Source organism: Staurois parvus, unplaced genomic scaffold (genome assembly GCF_062004578.1).
Source record: "Staurois parvus isolate SC_StPar_1 unplaced genomic scaffold, SC_StPar_1.0 ptg000476l, whole genome shotgun sequence".
NCBI lineage: Eukaryota > Metazoa > Chordata > Amphibia > Anura > Ranidae > Staurois > Staurois parvus.
Genome location: NW_028318272.1, coordinates 1,255,660 through 1,279,294, shown reverse-complemented (window position 1 = coordinate 1,279,294; position 23,635 = coordinate 1,255,660).

The following is a 23,635-nucleotide window of genomic DNA, read 5'->3' as shown; positions in this document are numbered from 1 at the left end:
ATTGGTCATGTTTATATGGTTTATTTGGACAATTTGTATCTGTTGGATTGCTTACAACTAGAATTTTTTGCACTTTCAGAGCAATGAAGTTTTAAATTATTTTTTATGGAATCTATATAACAAATAAGTCAGTTATTGACTTACTATAGGATGAATGGTGAAAACAAAAATGTCTTGCCAGTGTCAGAATAGCCATGATACATATTGCTACAATTGTGATGAATACATGCTTATTCCTCAAATTTGCACCATAACTGGACTTGTTTAGAAAGCATATCAACTCTACTTTGGTTTTAAGATTGATAACCAAGACAAGACCTCCTCACATTTGTTGTGCAAGATGTGCCATTGATCTCAGAGCTTGGCTCAGGAGAACTTGGAAGTTAATTCCATTTGTTCTCCCAATGATATGATGAGAACATGATTATCACATGACAGACTTTTACTTCTGTCTGACTAATGTCATTGGTTTCTCTGCTATAGGTAGGAAATCAATTAAATACCCCAATCTGCCTTAAGCCATGAGACCAGTGCCACATTAAAACAATCTGCTAGTACTGAATCCACCAGAGAAATGGAGCTTATATGCAACAAACAAAGATGCTGCAATGCATCAGCCGGGAGTGGACAGTGACAATAATCAATATTTTCTGTGTATGTCTGATGAGCCGCATCTCATAACACAGTCAGATTTAAATTGCCTGGTCAGGAATTTAGGGTTGCCAAAATCAAAAGCAGAAATACTGGGTTCAAGACAACAAGGATGATGTTGCTATCACAAGGTACAAAAATTTATGTCTTTCAAAGACTCCAAGAGGATTTAAAACATTTCCTTGCACAGGCTGACAACCTCATCATCTGTACTGACATTGATGGTTTGTTCACAGCTTTGGGTTGTAAATGTGACCAACTACAATGGTGTCTCTTTATTGATTCCTCAGTATTAAGCCTAAAGGCTGTCTTGTTACACAATGGCAATGTACATCCTTCAATATCTGTTGACTATGCTGCACACACAAATGTAAAAGAAACATAAACAGAAGAAACATGGTATCAGGACAACTGGAAACCATCAGAACTGGCCGACTATTACTGGACACTGCAGCAAGATGCACTGGACTATGTGTACAAATGAAAATCAGCATAAAGCACTTTCAGCCCTGTTGAACTTAGGCAGACTGTCAAAAACAGAATGCAGTTTAATACATTAGTCATTAGAAGTTATTTTTTAAGATTCCCACATGATACAGTCATTCTGAGATTACATTTCTCTGCAGCTTAAAGGGGTCTATCATAATCACCAAAAGTTTTTTTCGAAGGAAAACTTTTGAAATAAAAATGTCCAGTTGCCTGACCTTCATGTTTTTTGTAGGATATTCCTTACAGTGGGCCCCCAGGACCTAAACTAGAATGTGCAGGGATCAACTATTGCTTTTCTTGAAATAAAAAAATACATAATAAAAAATTATACTAACAAAATCTTTATTTTGGAAAGTAATCTCAGAACTCAAAGTTTTTTTTTGTTAGAATTTCTATTCTGCTTGATATTCCTGTGCCTTGGGGCTCCAAACTGCTAAATTTTGTCACACATACAATTAAAGAGCTATTATTGTAATTTAGAAACCTTCATAAAATTTAATTTTATTTGCATAAACTTTGATGGATTCTGATTAAAATTTGGAGTCAGTTTACTCAACAAGACAGCTCATATTCATCAGTTCATTAAACAGACTGGAGCAGAGATTATGAGTTGTATTACTATCGTTAATGGTCAGGCCTGATTGATTTGTAATGTGAATATAATTACACAAACATAGAGGGAATTGAAGCATTTCCATGTAGCTAATTATTTTATTTATTTATTTATTTTGATGTTATACTGTATTAATTAGAAGCTACCTGCAGAAAGATGCTATTTATCAAAATATTTATAAAAATAAGGGACCTAAAATGTGATTTGCAGTGTTCACAAAGTACACCTTCTACCTTTGTACAATTTCATGTATGAAAAATAATTTCTTTAATTAATTTTGCAAATATTCTCTAAACTGGATTTGAACATTTCCACGTGAAGCAGTGTGCTGCCACAGCATCCTATTTAATATTATGTTTCTACAGTTGGTGTGTTCCCTTGTTTCCCCCTACCATTCTATCATTAATGGTACAGTTCTTAACTAGACACGCTCAGCTTCCCTTTTCAGTTACTTTGTTTTACTGTTATTGAATGCCATTACAGAGTTTGAAAGTTTATAATCCCCCCAAAAAGTTTTACCTTTACACACAATTTAATTCCTTGTAATACATTTTCTTTGGCAAAAATATATAATGGAATCATGTGACTGCTTTCAATTACTGTGCTAATACAGGGTAACCTTATATAATATGGGGTAAAAGTGGCAAGGGAGGAGACGTACAAAATTAAAATTTGCAGGTCACTTTTTTACAACTGCTTGTTTTGTTTTAATTGTCCTTTTATTGAAAAGAAATACCTCCTGAAACCCAATCTGAGTGGCAAGTATGGTAACTTGCTGACTCAACGAGATACAGTGGCAGTGGCAGTGTCAACTAACAAAGAAGACTCAGAGTGAAAATTATTGATGTTTTCTCCAGGCTGATAGGCTGCAAATTATATATTCTGAATATTTCTTGTGGGCAAAAAAAGTAGAACCCAAAAAAGTGAAAATTAATATCAGCTGTCACAATATCCTGATATAAGATATATACATACATACAATATATACATACATACAAAAACGTGACATGACAATCTATAAAAACAAATTGAAAGCAATAAATCGTGTGTGCATGTGACAAATTTAACAAATTCAATTACTATCTCTAAAGAATGCGTTAAGCAACTTTTGAAATTCCAGATATTACCTCTACAAAGTGCATAATTTATTAAGCAATCTATGAAAAAGAAAGATGTACGTTCCAAAGAGATTCATGACAAATGTCATGTAACTTGATTAAAACATAGAAAGTATAGAAGACAACATCTCCAATCTTCTTAACTTGTGGCAGCAGGATCAGTGCTTCACCCCACACAATGAACAGGAGAGGCTTACCGAGATGTATTTGACCCTCAAATGAAAGAGCAGTCAAAAACAGCTTTACTGTAAAAGGATCCTTTGCGTCTCCACACTCCTTCAGTCTCCTAGCACCCTGCAGCAGGTGTTGCCAGGCTCATAAAATCGACCCTTAGCTCCCACATTTTATTTACTAAAAATTGCACTTACACACACCCACAAGAATAAAACAGCACAAGCTACTGATGTCACCCAAATGAAAGCTGGCCACCATCTGGCGTGCATGCGTGGTGATGTACGGCCTGGCTCCATCCTACAAATTTCATCATATGTGACATCATCAGGGGTTCAAAAACCAAATATGATTTCTTTCTTTCAATTCGTTGTTATAGCTTATCTTTAACAGTATATGCTCTGAACTTTTTTGTATGTAAAAAAGTATTTTAGTTTGGGTAAAAAGGAAGGGGACTAGACCCCAAGTCAGAATTGTAATGCTCTCTGTGTCCCCTGTTAGGAAGATCCCCCTTTATATTTCCTGGTGACCATAGTCACCAAGACAAATCACCCAGTGAAGGAAAATGTTCCCCAGACAACTGTCTAAGTCAGGAATTTCTCTCTCTTTGTAGTGATTTCCTTTCATTTACTGTCATGTCTCCAGGAGAGGTAACCTGTCTATTAGCCCTTCTCTACTCTCTTCAAAAAAGTCCCAGCCTCTGTGGCCTTTTCACACATTCTGATGTCGGACATGTGTACATTTGTACAGGTGTAAATGGATAAGAATGAGTAGAACCTTAATCTAGGTGTTTTTGCTATAACCACAACTGTTCTTTGCATGCCCACATATTTTCTAATATACTATCATACTGTAGTAGTAACATTTATTGTATTGATAATGTTAAGTATCAGGGATGGACTGACAACTCATGGGGCCCCTGTGTCCTTGCCCAAACTCAAAGAAGCCTATGAAAAAGGTACCAGGGGCATCTCATGGGGCCCCATACTGACCACGGGCCCTCAGGCAGTGCCCAAGTTTCCAAGTGGTCAGTCCGCCCCTGTTAAGTATAAATCTCATTTGGCTGGAGCCTTGCTCCGGCAGGTAAATTTCACAGTACAGAATGTATTCTGATATAGTCTAAGCTTCTCTATCACGTACCTGGTGATGGAGGCCAATGGAGAGAGGGCTTCCCTTGCGGCTAAGTTCCGGACTCCCCTGAGAGTGGGACAGCGGGAGTGTCAGGGCTCCCAGGTGTGACCAGAGATGTGTGACTGACGCAGGGAAACGCAGACCTCAGATATGTTATAAACAATATAATTTATTAACACTAACAATACAAACATAAACGCAGTGCAATACTAAAACATAATACAGTGCAAACAAACCAAACCAAACCACCCACAGATAACAGTACATACAAGCAAGCGTCGTCAGGCAGGCCGGGTCAATATCAATAGGGCAGGTAGGTACAGGGGGAGCACGCGGAGATTGGTCGGGGTCACAAGCCAGGGATCAGAACAGGTAGCAAGCAGCGTGGTACAGAGGGTCAGACAGAGGGATGGTCAGGAGCGAGCCGGGATCAGAGCAGGAGAAGTCAGCAGCGGTTCAGAAACAGGATGCAGGACAGAAACAGGATGCAGGACAGAAACAGGATACAGGGCCCAGGACAAACACACACCAAGGCAGAGTCTGTGGGTCTGGCCATCCCTTAAATACCCCAGCATAATCAGTTACAGGTGTTAGCTGGCTGCAAAGTTGAGTCTCTGATTGCTGGGAACACCCGCTGGCCAGCCCTGGTACTGCAGATCAAAAGGCAGGTGAGTCCCACCATAGCTGGCCAGTCCATTCCTGACAGTACCCCCCCTCAAGGAGCGGCCTCAGGACGCTCCAAACAGTCCTAGCTGGGAAAAATGTTCCACCGCCCGGGTCTGGTAACTGGCGGGATATCAAAGACTGGCACACCGGGCAGGACTCCGGGCAGCGGTACACCGGGCAGAGGCACATCGGGCTGGACTCTGGGCAGAGGCACATCGGGCTGGACTCCGGGCAGAGGCACATCGGGCTGGACTCCGGGCAGAGGCACATCGGGCTGGACTCCGGGCAGAGGCACATCGGGCTGGACTCCGGGCAGAGGCACATCGGGCTGGACTCCGGGCAGAGGCACACCGGGCAGAGGCACACCGGGCAGAGGCACACCGGGCAGAGGCACATCGGGCTGGACTCCGGGCACAGGCACATCGGGCAGGACTCCGGGCAGAGGCACATCGGGCAGGACTCCGGGCAGAGGCGAAGCGACAGGCACCGGGCCCCCGGGCGGGGCGACAGGCACCGGGCCCCCAGGCGGAGCGGCGGGCGCCGGACCCCCAGGCGGAGCGGCGGGCGCCGGACCCCCAGGCAGAACTACAGGTCTCGGGCCCTCAGGCGGAGCGACAGGCATCGGACCCCCAGGCGGGGCGACAGGCATCGGACCCCCAGGCGGGGCGACAGGCATCGGACCCCCAGGCGGGGCGACAGGCATCGGACCCCCAGGCGGGGCGACAGGCATCGGGCCCCCAGGCGGGGCGACAGGCATCGGGCCCCCAGGCGGAGCGGCGGGCACCGGACCCCCATGCGGAGTGGCGGGCGCCGGACCCCCAGGCGGAGCTACAGGTCTCGGGCCCTCAGGCGAAGCGGCGGGCGCCGGACCCCCAGATGGAGCGACAGGTCTCGGGCCCTCAGGCGGAGCAACAGGTCTCGGGCCCCAGACGAAGCGTCGGGCACCGAGTCACCAGGCACGACAGTGGGCACCGAGTCGTCTGGCAAGACTGCGAGCATCGAGTCAACTGGCGGAACAGCGGGCACCGAGTCGTCTGGCAAGACTGCGGGCACCGAGTCGTCTGGCAAGACTGCGGGCACCGAGTCGTCTGGCAAGACTGCGGGCACCGAGTCGTCTGGCAAGACTGCGGGCACCGAGTCGACTGGCGGAACAGCGGGCACCGAGTCGTCTGGCAAGACTGCGGGCACCGAGTCAACTGGCGGAACAGCGGGCATCGAGTCAACTGGCGGGACTGCGGGCACCGAGTCGTCTGGCAAGGCTGCGGGCACCGAGTCGTCTGGCAAGACTGCGGGCACCGAGTCGCCTGGCAAGACTGCGGGCACCGAGTCGTCTGGCAAGACTGTGGGCACCGAGTCGTCTGGCAAGACTGCGGGCACCGAGTCGTCTGGCAAGACTGCGGGCACCGAGTCAACTGGCGGAACAGCGGGCATCGAGTCAACTGGCGGAACAGCAGGCACCGAGTCGTCTGGCAAGACTGCGGGCACCGAGTCGTCTGGCAAGACTGCGGGCACCGAGTCGTCTGGCAAGACTGCGGGCACCGAGTCGTCTGGCAAGACTGCGGGCACCGAGTCAACTGGCGGAACAGCGGGCATCGAGTCAACTGGCGGAACAGCAGGCACCGAGTCGTCTGGCAAGACTGCGGGCACCGAGTCATCTGGCAAGACTGCGGGCACCGAGTCGTCTGGCAAGACTGCGGGCACCGAGTCGTCTGGCAAGACTGCGGGCACCGAGTCATCTGGCAAGACTGCGGGCACCGAGTCAACTGGCGGAACAGCGGGCATCGAGTCAACTGGCGGAACAGCAGGCACCGAGTCGTCTGGCAAGACTGCGGGCACCGAGTCGTCTGGCAAGACTGCGGGCATCGAGTCAACTGGCAAGACTGCGGGCATCGAGTCAACTGGCGGAACAGCGGGCACTGAGTCGTCTGGCAAGACTGCGGGCACCAAGTCGTCTGGCAAGACTGCGGGCACCGAGTCGTCTGGCAAGACTGCGGGCACCGAGTCAACTGGCGGAACAGCGGGCATCGAGTCAACTGGCGGAACAGCAGGCACCGAGTCGTCTGGCAAGACTGCGGGCACCGATTCGTCTGGCAAGACTGCGGGCACCGAGTCGTCTGGCAAGACTGCGGGCATCGAGTGAACTGGCAAGACTGCGGGCATCGAGTCAACTGGCGGAACAGCGGGCACTGAGTCGTCTGGCAAGACTGCGGGCACCGAGTCGTCTGGCAAGACTGCGGGCACCGAGTCGTCTGGCAAGACTGCGGGCACCGAGTCGTCTGGCAAGACTGCGGGCACCGAGTCAACTGGCGGAACAGCGGGCATCGAGTCGTCTGGCAAGACTGCGGGCACTGAGTCGTCTGGCAAGACTGCGGGCACCGAGTCGTCTGGCAAGACTGCGGGCACCGAGTCGTCTGGCAAGACTGCGGGCACCGAGTCATCTGGCAAGACTGCGGGCACCGAGTCGACTGGCGGAACAGCGGGCACCGAGTCGTCTGGCAAGACAGTGGGCTCCGAGTCAACAGGCACGACAGTGGGCACCGGGTCATCAGGTATCGGATTGTCTGGCTCGACAGCGGGCATCGGGTCACCAGGTATGACAGCGGGCACTGGGTCACCAGGCATCAGGTCATTTGGCTTGCCAGCGGGCACCGCGTCATCTGGCAAGGCAGTGGGCACCGGGTCACCAGGTATGACAGCGGGCTCTGAGTCAATTGGCACGACAGCGGGCACTGGATCAGGTACCGGATCATCTGGATCAACAGCGGGCATCGAGTCAACTGGCCTAATAGGATCGTCGGGCTGGATCAGTTCATCATGCTGAGTAGCGGCATCAGGCTGAATGCAGGCATCAGGCTGAGTAGAGGCTTCAGGCTGAGGAGAGGCTTCAGGCTGAGGAGAGGCATCAGGCTGAGGAGAGGCATCAGGCTGAGGAGAGGCATCAGGCTGAGGAGAGGCATCCGGCTGAGGAGAGGCATCCGGCTGAAGAGAGGCACCCGGCTGAAGAGAGGCATCCGGCTGAAGAGAGGCATCCGGCTGAGTAGAGGCTTCAGGCTGAGTCACGGAAGGCAGGTTCACCGGTTTGGATACTGGCAGGATGGTATTGGTTGGAAAGAATTTTCGCTTTTTTCTGGTTTTAACTACTGGAGCACTGCAAGTAAACACAGGTCTGCAAACGAATGGAGCAGCTGGAGACAGAGAAAAACTGGAGGATGGAACAGGAGAGGGAGCAGTTGCTACAGAGGGCTTTTTTACAGGGTTAAAGGCAGGATAGGTGCAGCGAGTGGGAACAGGGTACTGACATGCGGTAGATAGCCAAGTATACTGGAGGAGCTGGTGGGAATACAGGAGTAGAGTTAGAAGCAGGACTGGGTCTTTGTAAGCTGACTGAGGCTGGGTGCAACAAGTCTGTCCATGTCTGCAGTATGGGTTGAACAAAGCTGAGCTTACACAAAGCCTGTCTGGTCAATGACTGCACTGCGTTTATACAATCTCTTAGTGTCTGTGGTGAACATGTGGAATAACGCTCCAGAAAGTAACCCACATCATCCTCTAATAACCACACCAGGGACTCAACCTGGTCTGCACTAAATGGTGGCAAAAATTCATCCCTGCATTCGGGGGAACCAGATGAAACCAACTCAACACAAACCTGAATCAATGGCTGCACCATAGAGAAATCTGTGCCCTGATCTACTAGAACATGAGCGAGCCGTATACATTCTAGTAGTTGATCCCTGGGATACTCCTTCAGAGTCTGATAAGCATACTCTCTGTCATCAAGCACTAGCAGAGATAAATACTCAACCTCGTCCAGATCCATCCTTCCCATCAACAAGCCAAGATGGCTTCCCTGTGCAGCCACTTCTGGTCAGGATTGGCCTTGGTGTAATGTCAGGGCTCCCAGGTGTGACCAGAGATGTGTGACTGACGCAGGGAAACGCAGACCTCAGATATGTTATAAACAATATAATTTATTAACACTAACAATACAAACATAAACGCAGTGCAATACTAAAACATAATACAGTGCAAACAAACCAAACCAAACCACCCACAGATAACAGTACATACAAGCAAGCGTCGTCAGGCAGGCCGGGTCAATATCAATAGGGCAGGTAGGTACATGGGGAGCACGCGGAGATTGGTCGGGGACACAAGCCAGGGATCAGAACAGGTAGCAAGCAGCGTGGTACAGAGGGTCAGACAGAGGGATGGTCAGGAGCGAGCCGGGATCAGAGCAGGAGAAGTCAGCAGCGGTTCAGAAACAGGATGCAGGACAGAAACAGGATGCAGGACAGAAACAGGATACAGGGCCCAGGACAAACACACACCAAGGCAGAGTCTGTGGGTCTGGCCATCCCTTAAATACCCCAGCATAATCAGTTACAGGTGTTAGCTGGCTGCAAAGTTGAGTCTCTGATTGCTGGGAACACCCGCTGGCCAGCCCTGGTACTGCAGATCAAAAGGCAGGTGAGTCCCACCATAGCTGGCCAGTCCATTCCTGACAGGGAGTCAGGCCCAAAGTTGCACAGGTCGCCTGTAGGAGTGCTGGTTGGTGGTCCACTCAGAAGCACAGCTGGTGAACGGAGATAGGTCTGTAGACAGGAGGCGCCTGTGCGTGGTATGCAAGCCCTTCCAGGATTTAGATGTTTACTGGGCAGTTGGTTCAAGCCAAGGTCAGGTACCAGGTGGGAATCAGAGCAGACGTAGTCAGATTGGATTGCAGAGGTCATACACAGAGGAACGAGAGAGAGAGTATCCGTAAGCCAAGCCGAGGTCAGATCAGGGGTAAAACAGAGTAGACAGGTCCAGGAGCAAGCCGAGTTGGTATCAGGAAATCACAGGTTACAATCACAGGAAACAGGAACAAGGCACGGGGAGCTAGAGATCATTCAGCAATGTGAGGAAGTGATGAGCCTCCTTATAAAGGCCGTCTGGCACCAAACTGAGGCTGATGTGTGCTTCTGCGGTCATGCAGGGTACTGACAGAAATCAGAAGAGCACTAGCTGGTAAAAAGAAATGGACAGGGATGAAGAGGCTGCACTAGTAATGAGCACAACTGACAATGCTTAAAAAAGTGTTTTCTTATTTATTGGGATTATTTTTTGAGCTTCTAGGCAATTTATACAGCACCCACCTCTGGAAGATGTCAATTTAATCTGGTGGTGGTTATTGTCACACCAAATAGGATAGAAAATAGAAAACAAGTATTGGCTTTATCAACAGAACATTAAACTGATTTTGCTGGTTACTGAGCTGAATTTATTTTCTGTTGAGAAGTGGAGCTTAAGGAGATATGATCAACATGTATAAATACATAAGTGGTCCATATAGTGAACTTGGTGTAGAGTTACTGTATTCAGTTTAAAGTGGTTGTAAAGGCTCAAGAATGCATGAAGGTAAAAGACCTTCTGTGTGCAGCAGTGCCCCCAGCCCCCTCAATACTTACCTCAATAAAGCCCCATCGCGATCCAGGGATGTGAATGACAGCCTCAGCTGTCCCAGGTCTCTGCCTTCTCATTGGCTGAGACAGCAAGTGGGAGCCATTGGCCCCCGCTGCTGTCAATCACAGCCAGTTAGCCAGTGAGGAGAGGGGGGTGCAGCCAAGCCATGGCTCCGCGTGTGGTATCTGAAATCCAATGTCAATATTCAGTTGTGTATTCTGCAACAGAGCGTCTACCCTGTCGTAAATTGTGCAACTTTGTCTCAGCAGTGAAGTGGTTAGTATAATTGAAAACTTAATTCATAGCAGCCACAAAGGAATCTAAATTATCCAGTATGGGCTTGTCTTACTCCACATAAGGGGAGGCCCAGGCTACGGGTTCCTCAGTCAGGAGGTTGATAATAAACATCATGTCAGAAATAAATGTAGCAGATAGCATCTGAAAGTATATACAAAATTTATTAAGGAAACCTCTGTAATGGGGATGGCCTCCAGTAAAGGCTAAAGGTTTTTTACCTTCATGCGTGCTATGCATGAAGGTAAAAAACCTTCTGTGTGCAGCATCCCCCCCCCAGCCTCCCTAGTACTCACCTAAGCCCCCTCTCAATCCAGCGATGTGCACTGGAGTCTCGGCTATCCCGGGACTCCTTCTTCTCATTGGCTGAGACAGAATCGGGACCCATTAGCTCCCATTGTTGTTTATCACAGCCAGTGAGCCAATGAGAAGAGAGAGGGGGTGGGCTGAGTCATGGCTCTGTGTGTGCATGGACACACGAAGCAGCGGGTTACCCCATAGCAAGATTCTTGCTATGGGGCACCCAACAGGAGGGAGGGGCCAGGAGAGCTTGCGAGGGACCTGAGAAGTAGAGGATCCATGCTGCTCTGGACAAGGGCCCTGACACACAACACAATGCCCACCAACCCATCTGCACCCACCAAGCACTCTTCGCAATCCTACATTTGCTGGAGAGACATAAACAAGTGGGTGTAGCTAGTGGTGAAGACACCACTAGCTCCGCCAAGTTGTGCTGTGATTGACCAAAGCATTGCACCTGACCTATGGTCAGGTGCATTGCTTTGGCCAATCACAATCACAAAGCACAGTGCATTGTGGGGTGCGGCGTGCGAATAGCCCTCTGAATGCCCTTACTGTTCGTGTGTTCGGCGATGAACTCAGGTTCGACTCGAACATCCTGACCATGCCTACTAATGTCCAAGACATTGAAGCCTATTGCAAGAATAGTATTTTTGTGTCTGTAGCCCTAACTGGTTGCTGCCCAGCCACAGTGTTTTAACTGTGGCAGGGCGGCACCTCTGTTTTTAAACAGCGCTCTGCAAAACAGAGCAAACGTCGATCGCGGCAGCGGGTGTCCATCACCGGATCCCGCCGGTCCCGGCAATTACCGGTAATCACTGACAGAGAGCACGGTTGCAGTGTTTATACATCTGTGTTGATGAGTCCCTCATTAATTTTTCTGCCCGCCTTGCATTCAAACAATTTCTCCCCAGCAAGCGTGCCAGATATGGGGTCAAGATGTAGAAGACCTGTGAGAGGGCAACAGGGTATACTTAAAAAATTTTTGAATTTACAAGGGAAAAGATAGTCATGTGGAGCCCCCCGGATGCCCAGACTACATGGGGAGCAGTGGCAAGATAGTTTGGGACTTTGTGTAATCCTTTTTCCATATGGGGTACCACTTATACGTGGACAATTTTTATTCAAGCGTGCCACTATTTAGACATTTGTTCAATCTTGGAAATGGTGCTTGTGGCAAAGTGTGACCTAATGTGTGCCCACCATTAGAAGTGGGTGGAAGCAGGGCGGTATTTTCTAATGGTGGGCATACCACACACTGGCAGAGATTTCTTCTCATTTTTTCATTCAGTCCACAGGCTGCATGCAAAAAAAAAAGAACATACTATATATACCCAACAAGGACCAGCGACGTACTGGTACATCACTGGACTTTGAATGGTTATACCAGGATGATGCCTACAGCTGCAGGCATCATCCTGGTATCGTTTTTTTCATTTTTTTACAAGCAGCGGGAGAGGATGCTCCCCCTCCCCCGCTGCCTTCCACGGCCTTCTCGGGCAGTCTCATGCCATCGGGGGAACCTGAGAATGCAGTCGGTGTTTCTGTCAGCTGACCATAGAGCTGATTGGAGAACACAGTGGTGCCAATCATCTCTATAGTCTAAGAATTCGAATGCTACAAGCATTTCATCACTTCAGTTTCGCAGAATATAAACAGCGCCATTTGTAAATTGGGAAAGCATCTGATCATGCCGATTTTGATTTGATTAGATAATGTAAGGGCAGAGGAGATATCCAGAGTCTGATAGACCCCAGATTTCTCAAAAAAGAATATACAGTATGACAATGCCCATTGAAGTTATAAGGGATATTTGCATTCCCTGTTATAGCATTAAAAGTGATAAAAAAAAAAATGAAAGGTACAATGTAAAAATAATTTTAAAAAATCAAAATAACAAAAAAAAAAAAATATTGCCCCTCCCATGCGTGCACAAGCCTCGACCCTGTTTCTGTATGTAAACAGCGGTTGCACCATGCATGTGAGGTATTGCCGTGAATGTCAGATCAAGGGCAGTAATTCTAACACTAGATCTCCTCTGTAAATCTAACATGGTACCTTTTAAAGTGTTGCCTATGGATATTAAAAATGTTTGCAGTTTGTCGCCATTGCATGGGGCATGCACAGTTTTAAAGCATGTCATGTTTGGTATCTATTTACTCGGCATACCATTATCTTTTATATTTTACCAAATAATTGGCCAATATATTGTGTTTTTGTGCATTAATAGTAAAAAAAGTGAATTTTTTAAACAAATTTGCTTTTGAAAAAAGTATTGTGTGCCATAGAAAATTGTAGTACCCACCATTTTATTCAAAAGGGTGTCTGCTTTAAAAAAATATATAATGTTTGGGAGTTTAAATTAATTTCCTAGCAAAAAATACAGATTTTTTTCATGTGAACAAAAAGTGTCAGAAAAGGCTTGGTCTTCAGGTGGTTAGAAGAGTGAGTGATGTGTGGCATAAACTTCTAATGCTGGGTATAGAATGCCCCCACCCCCCAAAATGATCCCTTTCTGGAAAGTAGACACCCCAAACTATTTGCTGAGAGGCATGTTGAATCAATAGAAGAATTTATTTTTTTACCACAAGTTTTTGGAAAATGACAAAAAAAAAAATTTTTTTTTTACACAAAATTGTCACTTAAATGATTTACTACATATGCCATGGGTATATGTGGAATTACTCCCCAAAATACATTCTGCTACTTCTCCCGAGTATGGGGGTACCACATGTGAGTTTTTTTGGCAGTCTAGCCAAGTACAGGACCCCAAAATCCAATAAGCACCTTCAGGCTTTTAAAGGGCTTTATTTCCTCATTACACTTCCAGACTACCTATCACAGTTTTGGAGGCCCTGAAATGCCAGGATAGCACCTAACCCCCCAAATGACCCCTTTTTGGAAAGTAGACACCCCAAGGAATTTGATAAAAAGCATGGTAAGTATTTTGCAGATCTCATTTGTTGCCACAAGTTTTTGGAAAATGAAGAAAAAAAACAAAAACATATTTTTTCTATTCTTTTTTCCTATTTCAAAACCTTGTGAGAAAAAATGAGATCTGCAAAGTACTCACCATGCTTCTTTTTAAATTCCTTGGGGTGTCTACTTTCTAGAAAGGGGTCATTTGGGGGGGGGGGGGGGGGTTGGTGCTATCCTGGCATGTCAGGGCCTTCAAAACTGTGATAGGTAGTGAGGAAGTGTAATGAGGAAGTTACGCACCTTCAGGCTTTCAAAGTGGTCATAGGATTTCAGGCTCTTGTATGAGGCTAGGCTCCCAAAAAGTCTTACAGACGTGGTATCCCCATACTCGGTAGAAGTAGCAGAATGTATTTTGGGGTGTAATTCCACATGTACCCATGGCTTGTGCGAGAAATAAATCATTTAAATAACAACTTCATGTAAAAAAAAAAAAAAATGTTTTTGTCATTTTTTAGAAACTTGTGGAAAAAAATAAATCTTCCATTCATTTGAGGGTGTTTGTACTATCCTGGTATTTTAGCACCTCAAGAAATGTGATGGGCAGTCAGAAAGTAAAAGCTGTGTAAATTCTATTATCTATACCATAGTTTGTAGACGCTAACTTTCACACAAAGCAATCAATATACACTTACTAGGATTTTTTTAACCAAAAACATGTAGCAGAATACATTTTGGCCTAAATTTATGGCTAAATTTTAGGTTATTTTTTATATTTTTTATGACCGAAATGAGAAAATAATCTTTTTTTCAAAAATGTTTTTTTTTCTTCAAAATTTTTCTGGTTATAGCACCAAAAATAAAAAGTGCACAGGTGATCAAATACCACCAAAAGAAAGCTCTATTTGTGTGAAAGAAAGGACATAAATTTTATTTATGTACCATCTTGCATGACTGTGCAATTGTCAGTTAAACTAGCGCAGCGCTGTATAGCAAACAAATGGCGTAAATTGCAGTATCTATACCATAGTTTGTAGACGCTATAACTTTCACACAAAGCAATCAATATACATTTATTGGGATTTTTTTTTACCAAAAACATGGAGCAGAATACATTTTGGCCTAAATTTATAACTAACTTTGAGTTTACAATATATTTTTTATAGCTGAAAGTAAAAAATATCGTTTTATCTTCAACATTTTTGGTATTTTTTTGTTTATAGCGTGAAAAATAGACTTTTGTCTTTTTTCAGCCATACTATGTAACTATGTAACAGGTAGTGCAAAACAAAAATCTTCATGGCAGGATTTCCAATAATCATTTTAAATCTGCAGATTTAAAAAATTTAGAAAATATATTTGATTCTATATTAATATGTTAAATCTTATATGAGATTGAAGTGTTTACACATAAGGTAAGTTCAAAAACAGAGTTGATGTCAATGCCCTCAAAACTGCAAACATTTGCTAAGACATACAAAAATGTAACACAAACAACTAACAATAAACACTTTACAATAATTGTTACCTGATAACTTAGAAAGCCATTATATATATTTTCAAAAGTATGCAAAATGGTATAATAACTAGATTGAGGTTTTGCTTAATGGGTCTAGTCCATTAAAAACCAACAATATAACGACAGTATTTTCAATCAAAAGAGCATAGACTTTTTATATGGAGTTGGTCATATTATGTTTATGTGTGTCCTGATGAGCCTAATGTGGCTCATTTGACTTTATTTATTACTGCATATTTAATCAATTCCTTTGCTAATATAAATTCTGTCTTCATTATGCTAAAGTTTGCATAAAAAAGCAGATCCAGATGTAATTTGCATGCTTTGGATGGCAGTTTCTGAACAGAATGTTGAGGTTTCAGTAACAGTTCGGAGTATGTGACTTATGGATTGTTAAATCTTCATATTTATGTCAATGTAGTGACATATTTGTGGACAGAGACAGGTTTATGAGTGCTGAAAAAACAGAGAACACAGACACTAAATACTAATGACATAAATAGTGCATCATATTGGTTGAAATGGGAATGAATAATGAAGATGCCTATTTTATTCTTAAGTACACCGACTTCCCATTATGCTGCCTTGGTGACATATATATTGAATTAAATGTTCCAAAGTTAAAAAGTAAAAGACATATGATAGCAATACCACAGCTGCTAAGAAATTCATTTTTGTTTGTTTTTTAATAGATTACACTGCCAAACGTCATTGTAACCAACAACTTCTTAAGAGACATATACACTTTAAATGATTGTCACAGAGTTCTGGCTAACGGGACAAGGTTCAGCAGTGATCAGAATGTGTAGGGTGCGTCTCTATCTTTTGTTAGTTTTGTATAGAGGAGGAAGAGGTAAAAGCCCTATCAGTTTTTTTTATTGCTCTGTTCCTCTCTGGTGACCAGCCATTGTCAGCCTGATTTAAATTATAAGGGAAATCCAGAATTTTAGGCCATCAATGAAATAGGAGGTAAGATGAAATCTTTTTTTTTAATTTTTAAAAAAAAAACTATTTTAAACCTTTTATTTAGTTTTAAATTTGTACACCACACCATTTTCACTACAGAAATGACACATAAGGAAAGACAGACATAAGTTTTTTTTTTAATGGAACATTTTCCCCAATTTTTCAAAATTCTCAATGTTCTGGTGCTACCTAATTATGCTTCTCTTTTCCTATCTCTATTCCATCTCCTTCATTCGGGTATAACTACAGTATGCCTCTTTCTCCCCTCTGGCCCACCCCTCTCTAGGCAGGCCATCCTCACTCTTTAATTGTGCCACACCACATCACACCTGTGCTCTTAGTGCTTCCCTCCCCCCCCCCACATTCTACCCCTACTCTCCGTCCACCCCTATTTTATATCCCATCACCTTTACCTCTAGAGTGAGTTATTAAAAAATATTTATTTATTGTGGTTTACTAAATTACGTATATCATAATTAGTGCCACTCATTTATATTAAATATTTACGTTTTTAATATAATTTATCGTCCCCTATTCTGTTTTTCATGCCTATTAACTTTTTTACAATCTTAGTATGATAACACTATACAAAGCAACAGACCAATCATTGTCTTACATTGCTGGGTCACTCTCTACCTTACTGAATGTTACTGTACAGGAAGCTAAAAGAAAAATGCATTTTTTAATCTATAAATTTTAGATCATTTTGTCAAGAACAGACAGAAGAGGCCAAGACCCAGGAGCATTCTGAAGTCCATGGTCCTTTGTATCTTAGTCTTTTTTTTCCACAAGTACTGAAGATTTGGAGGCCATTGAAGTCTATTCCAGAAAGGAGACATAAAATTTGTTGAGAATCTTTAAGGAAGGAGCCAATCTGAGATTAAACGAAATAGGATGGACTTTTTGAATAATCTAGTATGGATTAACCTAGGGTGCAAGCTTTTCTGATGGAACTAAACCTTTTGCCGAACATCAAACTGTAAATCTGCTGTGAGTGGGCAGCACAGGCAGGCACAGCAACATACTGGTACATCACCTATGCACATTGCCCCTCTGCACCCCCTGGGGCACACAGCAGCACGTTCCCATGACCTGATCATGGTGCTTGGTATCCAGCCACTGTGAACAGCTGGGGTATTGTGATCTCTATGATCAATAATAGTAATCACATAATATTATGTAAGCAAACTGTCATGAATGGCTTTCATTCATGAACAGTTTTGTTACTGTTGTGATTCTGTGATTGGCCCACAGTTATCACATGGTACCTTCTACCCTGTACCATGTGATTAGCTGTAGTTAATCACAGCATGTCAACAGTAAGCACGTTGTCATAACAGTTAACTATTGCTTATAAAAGTGTATAAAAGTGTAAAATTAGAAATAACAATGTAAAACAAAAACCCTGATCACCCTCTATAATTTTTCAGTGTCACTATGGTGGCACTGAACTACTCTGATGAAAGTATGCATAAATAAATTAGAAAAAAGTTAACAAATGAAAATAAGTTTTAAAAGTTGAATTACAAATATTATTATTATTATTATTGTCGCTGATCGCTGCTATACCAGTCATATGATGATGCTGTGCTGCTCTGATGACAGTTTGTAAAAAACAAATTTCGAAACAAATTATTTCATTTCTTCATTTTCCAAAAAAACTGACAATCTCAACTTCAAAAAACTAGCCATGGGGCGCATGCGCGGCCAGGGACGATGGAGGCTGCATAGAGCCTGAGCTCCGCTCATCCCCGGCCAGCACGGACTCACCCGACACGCGCCTCTGCTCCTCATCAGCTGTGGGTGAGTCGCTCATACTTGAAACCCGGCCCGGCACCAGAGAGGGACCTATATGGGGAAGATAGGGCGCTGGAAGCCCCCCTCCCCGCAGCCTCAGGATCCGCGGCCCTCGCCGCTCCGGCGGTTCTTGACCAGGCCGCAATCCCCGGCCTCTAGTATGGCCAGGAACCCAGGGAGAGATTCCGGCCCACCGGTGGTGACGGAGGGTACTGCACCCTCATGCATCTCAGCTTCCATGCCTGCCTCTGCCCTGATTCAGCCCCAGATGGGGGATTCTGACCCCCAGAACATAACTGGGGGGGCTGTGGACCACCCTACATCAGGGAATCATCACCCCTCCACCCAGATTTCCCAGCAGGCCATTTCATCATCTTCTCTCACAATTTCAGCGTTAGATGATAAGCTGCAAACTTTCTTACGCAATATCACCGCATCTATATCCGCTGAAATTGGAAAACTGGCATTGGATCTCAGAGGGGAAATAGCTCAGATTGGAGACCGCACGAATAAATTGGAAAATGAGTTTGATGATTTGGTGCAATACGTTCATGTTCTGGAAGAGGATAACGCATATCTGAAGCATTCCATGTCCCAAATGCAGCTCCAGCAAGAGGACTTGGAAAACAGGGAACGGCGCCAGAATATCCGTATACGCGGTATGTCCAAATCTATTGCTGATGCACAATTACACCATCACCTATTGTCCTTCTTCACCGCCACTGCTCCCTTGGTTCCAGAAGCAGATTGGCGAATGGACAGGGCTCATCGCTCCTTGGGCCCAAAACCTGTTGAAGGCACCAGACCACGGGACGTCATAGTTCGCTTTCATTTTTTTCAAAGCAAAGAAGCCTTATTATCAGCTGTTCGACACAAATCATCTCTGGAATTTAAAGCTCTGAAGCCGATCACCACACACCTTCAACAACATTGTGTCCCTTACTGGTGGGGGTTCCCCTTCAGGCTGGTCATAACTAGGGACAATACCCAAGCTGTGCTCCGTGATCTTCATGAGGCGGATTCTTTCTTAAAGCGCCTGGGACTTCCACCTTTGTCTGATGATGTGTTCCCACTGCCACCAACTCCATCCTCGTCCATCTGCCACCCCCAACAAGATCTGGATTCCAGTCCGCAGAGGTCGGAAGAGACTCTCACGTACCCCACAACGTCCACGTCACCCTCGGTCAACCGATCCGCCTGTCTAATGACTCCCTGGGGTGACTCTCCGATGTGAATCCGGTGGCGATCCTTCCCTCCTGGTTTATACATGATTTCTCCACAGGTTCTTCTTTTTTGGCCGGCCGAACCATTGTTGGGTGTTTTTTTGTTTTTTTCACCTTTGTTTTTTCTGGCCGGGTTTGACGATCTTCCTGATGTCTTGGATGTCGTGCTGCTCCCGACTTTGTCTAGTCATAGGCCTAGACGACTTGGGTCAAATTGTTGCTCCCAAGTTTATATCCTTGCGGATACTTTTGTCAATCATTGTGTTTATTCTTTCCTGTGTTATTTTATTGTTCTTTGTTTTTCATTCTATTACATCGATGGTATATTATTCATTTTTCATGCTAATACATGTGCTTTATCCATTATTATTTCATAATGGCTTTGAGGTTTCTGTCATATAATGTCAAGGGCCTCAACTCCATTCAAAAACGGTGGATGGCTTTGAAGGAATTTTGATCCTCAGGAGCAGATATTATTTTTGTCCAGGAGACCCATTTCAAATCAACTGGCTCCTTTTGTTTTGCCCCAAGACTTTTTTCCCAAGCCTATTCGGCCTTTGATCCTTCCGGGAAGGCTGGGGTGGCAATTTTGACTAGGTCACACTGCTCCCTTTGGGTTGTTTCCGCCAAAGTTGACCAACAGGGTCGCTTCATTATTTTGGAATGTATGCTTGGTGACACTCCCCTTGTTTTGTTGAATTTATACGCCCCAAATTCGGGTCAATTGCATTTTCTTTCACAAACACTCGCCAACTTAGATTCCATTTCCATTTTGCATGTGATTGTTGGGGTGATTTTAATTTGGTCTTTTCCCCCCATAAAGACAGGAAAGTTCTTTTCAAGTCCACACCCTCAAAGCGGCAATGCTCCTCTTCAAAATCCTTCCGTAGACGGATAAGGGAGCACCGTCTCTTTGACGCTTGGCGGATTAAACACCCCCTCCATAAACAATTCACTTTCTACTCCACTCCTGACCGTAGCTTCTCCCGCCTAGATCACTTTTTTTATCTCTGCCCCACTTCTTCCTCTCATGGTCTCCTCTGAAATCAACCCCATTACCTGGTCTGACCACACCTCTCTGACTTTAAACCTTTTCTTCCCTCCCATTTTACCCAAACCATGTCATTGGCGCCTTAATGAGACCTTTCTTTCCACAGACCATCTTAGGGATGAACTGTCTCGGGGACTTGATACCTATTTTACCCCCAATGTTGGCTCCGTAGCTTCTTCCTCAACCCTGTGGGAGGCCCATAAGGCGGTATTTCGAGGACTCTGTATTTCTATGGGTTCTCGTTTAAAAAAGTCCTCGGCGATCTTTGGCAGAACGACGGTTTTTGGCCAAGCCATCCATTTCTGGGCTCCGGAGGGTAACATCTCTACGTGACCAAATTAAAACTCTTGACTCTAATAAGTCTGCACAATCCCTCCTATGGGTTAAGCAGAAATTTTACGAATTTTCCAACAAACCTCATCGTATGTTAGTCAATCAACTCAAAGCTCAGTCTCCTTCCACGATGCCTGATCTTTTAATCTAACCGAATGGAAGCCCTACCTATGATCCTCAGGTCATGGCATCCCTTTTTGGCTCATACTATGAGAATCTATATAACTGTTTGACCCCAGACCTTCAGCCGCCCCTCACACAGTTATCTTTTGACAATTTTTTTGATCCCCTGTCACTTCCGAGTCTATCACCTTCAGACATTGCCACCCTTAATGATGACATTACGCTAGAGGAATTACTTGACGCAATTAAACATCTTCCCTCTCGTAAAGCCCCGGGAACGGACGGATTGCCCTACTCCTACTATAAATCCTTTATTGGTATCCTGGCCCCTCATCTCCTCTCCTTTTATCGAGATCTTTTTAAGGGGGTCACACCCCAGACTGAATTCTCCCGTGCATATATCTCGGTTATCCCCAAACCCGATAAAGATCACTCTATTGTAGACAACTACCGCCCCATTGCCCTACTTAACTCCGATTACAAGATTTTTACTAAAATCTTGACCAACCGACTGTCCGGAATTATTTCCAAACTCATACATAGGGACCAAGTGGGCTTTGTACCTGCCAGACACACTGCAGATAACACCAGGAGATCTATTGATCTGATTGACTTGGTTAACCGATCCTCCACCCCTGCTATATTATTGAGCTTGGATGCTCAAAAAGCTTTCGACCATGGCCTTACATGTTCATGGTCTTGGAAAGATTTGGTTTCAGGGGTCCATTTGTAGCAGCCTTGAAGGCCCTTTATTCTTCCCCCTTTTCGCAGGTCAGATTAGCCTCTTTTTTTTCACTCCCCTTTCAGATGTCAAATGGCACATGTCAGGGTTGCCCACTCTCTCCCTTGCTGTTCATTCTTTGTCTGCAACCATTAGCCATCGCCATCAGGTCGAATCCGGATATTCACGGGATAGAATCCCATACCCATGAGTACAAATTATAGCTGTTTGCAGATGACATCCTCCTCACACTTACGAGTCCCCATACCTCCCTACCGATTTTGCATAAGATCTTGAAACAATTTGGGGCCATATCAGGCTACAAATTTAACACGTCTAAAACTGAGGCACTCCCACTACATGTCACACCTGTCGTTTTATCCTCTCTTCAGGAAGCCTTTCCCTACCGGTGGTGCACCCACTCTTTAAAATAATTAGGTACTAATCTTACTTCCTCTTACCAATCCATATACGAGGCCAATTTCCCCCCACTATTTATAGAATTTTCTTGCTCTCTGAAACATTGGGATGCCCTGCCCATTTCTTTTCTTGGACGTATTAACGTACTAAAAATGACCGTGTTACCCAAACTGTTATACCTATTTGCGACCCTCCCCATTCCCGTTCCTTTTTCCAAACTTCACTCCCTTCAGAAATCTTTCCTGCATTTTATTTGGCACAACAAGCGGCACAGGATTGCAAGTTCTGTTTTGCTTTCCCCACGTTCTAGGGGGTGCTTGGGGGCACCGGATATAATAACATACTATTATGCAACTCACCTTCGTTTTCTCATGTCATGGTCTACTCACTATCCTCCCAACACATGGACTGAGATTGAATCTTTGCAACTGTCTCCAGCTCATCCATGCTCTCTCCTTTGGTCGACCTCAGCAGTGGATGTCTCTTCTTTCCGCCACCTGTTCCTTGGTCCCATGCACTTTTCTCTGACTGTTTGGCAGAAATGTAAGGCTACATTTACACTGGCCTCTGATTGCTCCCCATTGACAAATATCCTCTATAACCCTAATCTTCCAGACAATATGGCCATGTCCCGGATGTCTCTTTGGGTAGTAGCTAACCTTTTTCAATTGCGTCACTTGGTACACCCGGTGACTCGTAAGTTACACTCATTCTCAGATCTCCAGAAAAAAGCTTTTCTACCTTCTCAGCACTTATATATATACCTTCAAATACGCCACTTCTTCTCCACCTTATCACCCTCATTAATCCTGGGGAAGCCTACTCCCTTCGAACGTTTATGCATGCAGGGTCCCCACCAAAGGGGTATTATTTCTAATACTTATAAACTTCTTATGGATGCCCCCTCCTTATCCAATGACACTCACCTTTACATGCGTAGGTGGTCTCAATTCGTACAATGTGATATTGACCTATTAACGTGGAAGAAAATTTGGGAAAATGCATGTAAATCTTCTGTTTGTGTGGTTTTTAAGGAAAATATATACAAGATCATGATGCTATGGTACAAAACGCCTGAAGTTCTTCATTCTTATAATCCGAATGCTTCTCCTGCCTGCTGGCGCTGTGGTGGAGACCTTGGTTCTCTCTACCATATCTTTTGGACATGCAGCTCCATTACTCCTTTTTGGGAAGATGTTCTCTCCTTGTTACAATCACTAATGCGTACCTCTCTCCCACTTGACCTACTACATTTTTTCAATTATATGGAAAAAACCTTGCGAGTCAAGTAATGAATTCCTTTTGTTGGATCGCAAACTTATTAGCACATAACAACCAATGTGAAAAAACGTGTAATTAAAAATATAATATTGCGCTCACAACCTTCCAATCTATATATAGTAAACCTATAAACGTGTATATAATATATTTGAATATCTGAATAAGTGAATATATAGCCAATCAACTCACATAAATGAATATATAGCCAGTCAACTCACATGAATGAAATAGTAAAAAATACTAAAAATATAGTGAAATCATATAATATATTGATAAAATAATAATGTCCCACAGAGAAATATATAGGTGACTTTGTGCTGAAAAAAATCTTCTATAACTTTAAATAGGTGACTGCTTGTGCCTCCTCCCTCAAGTGAAGATGTGCGCTCACCTCATGAATAGCCTGC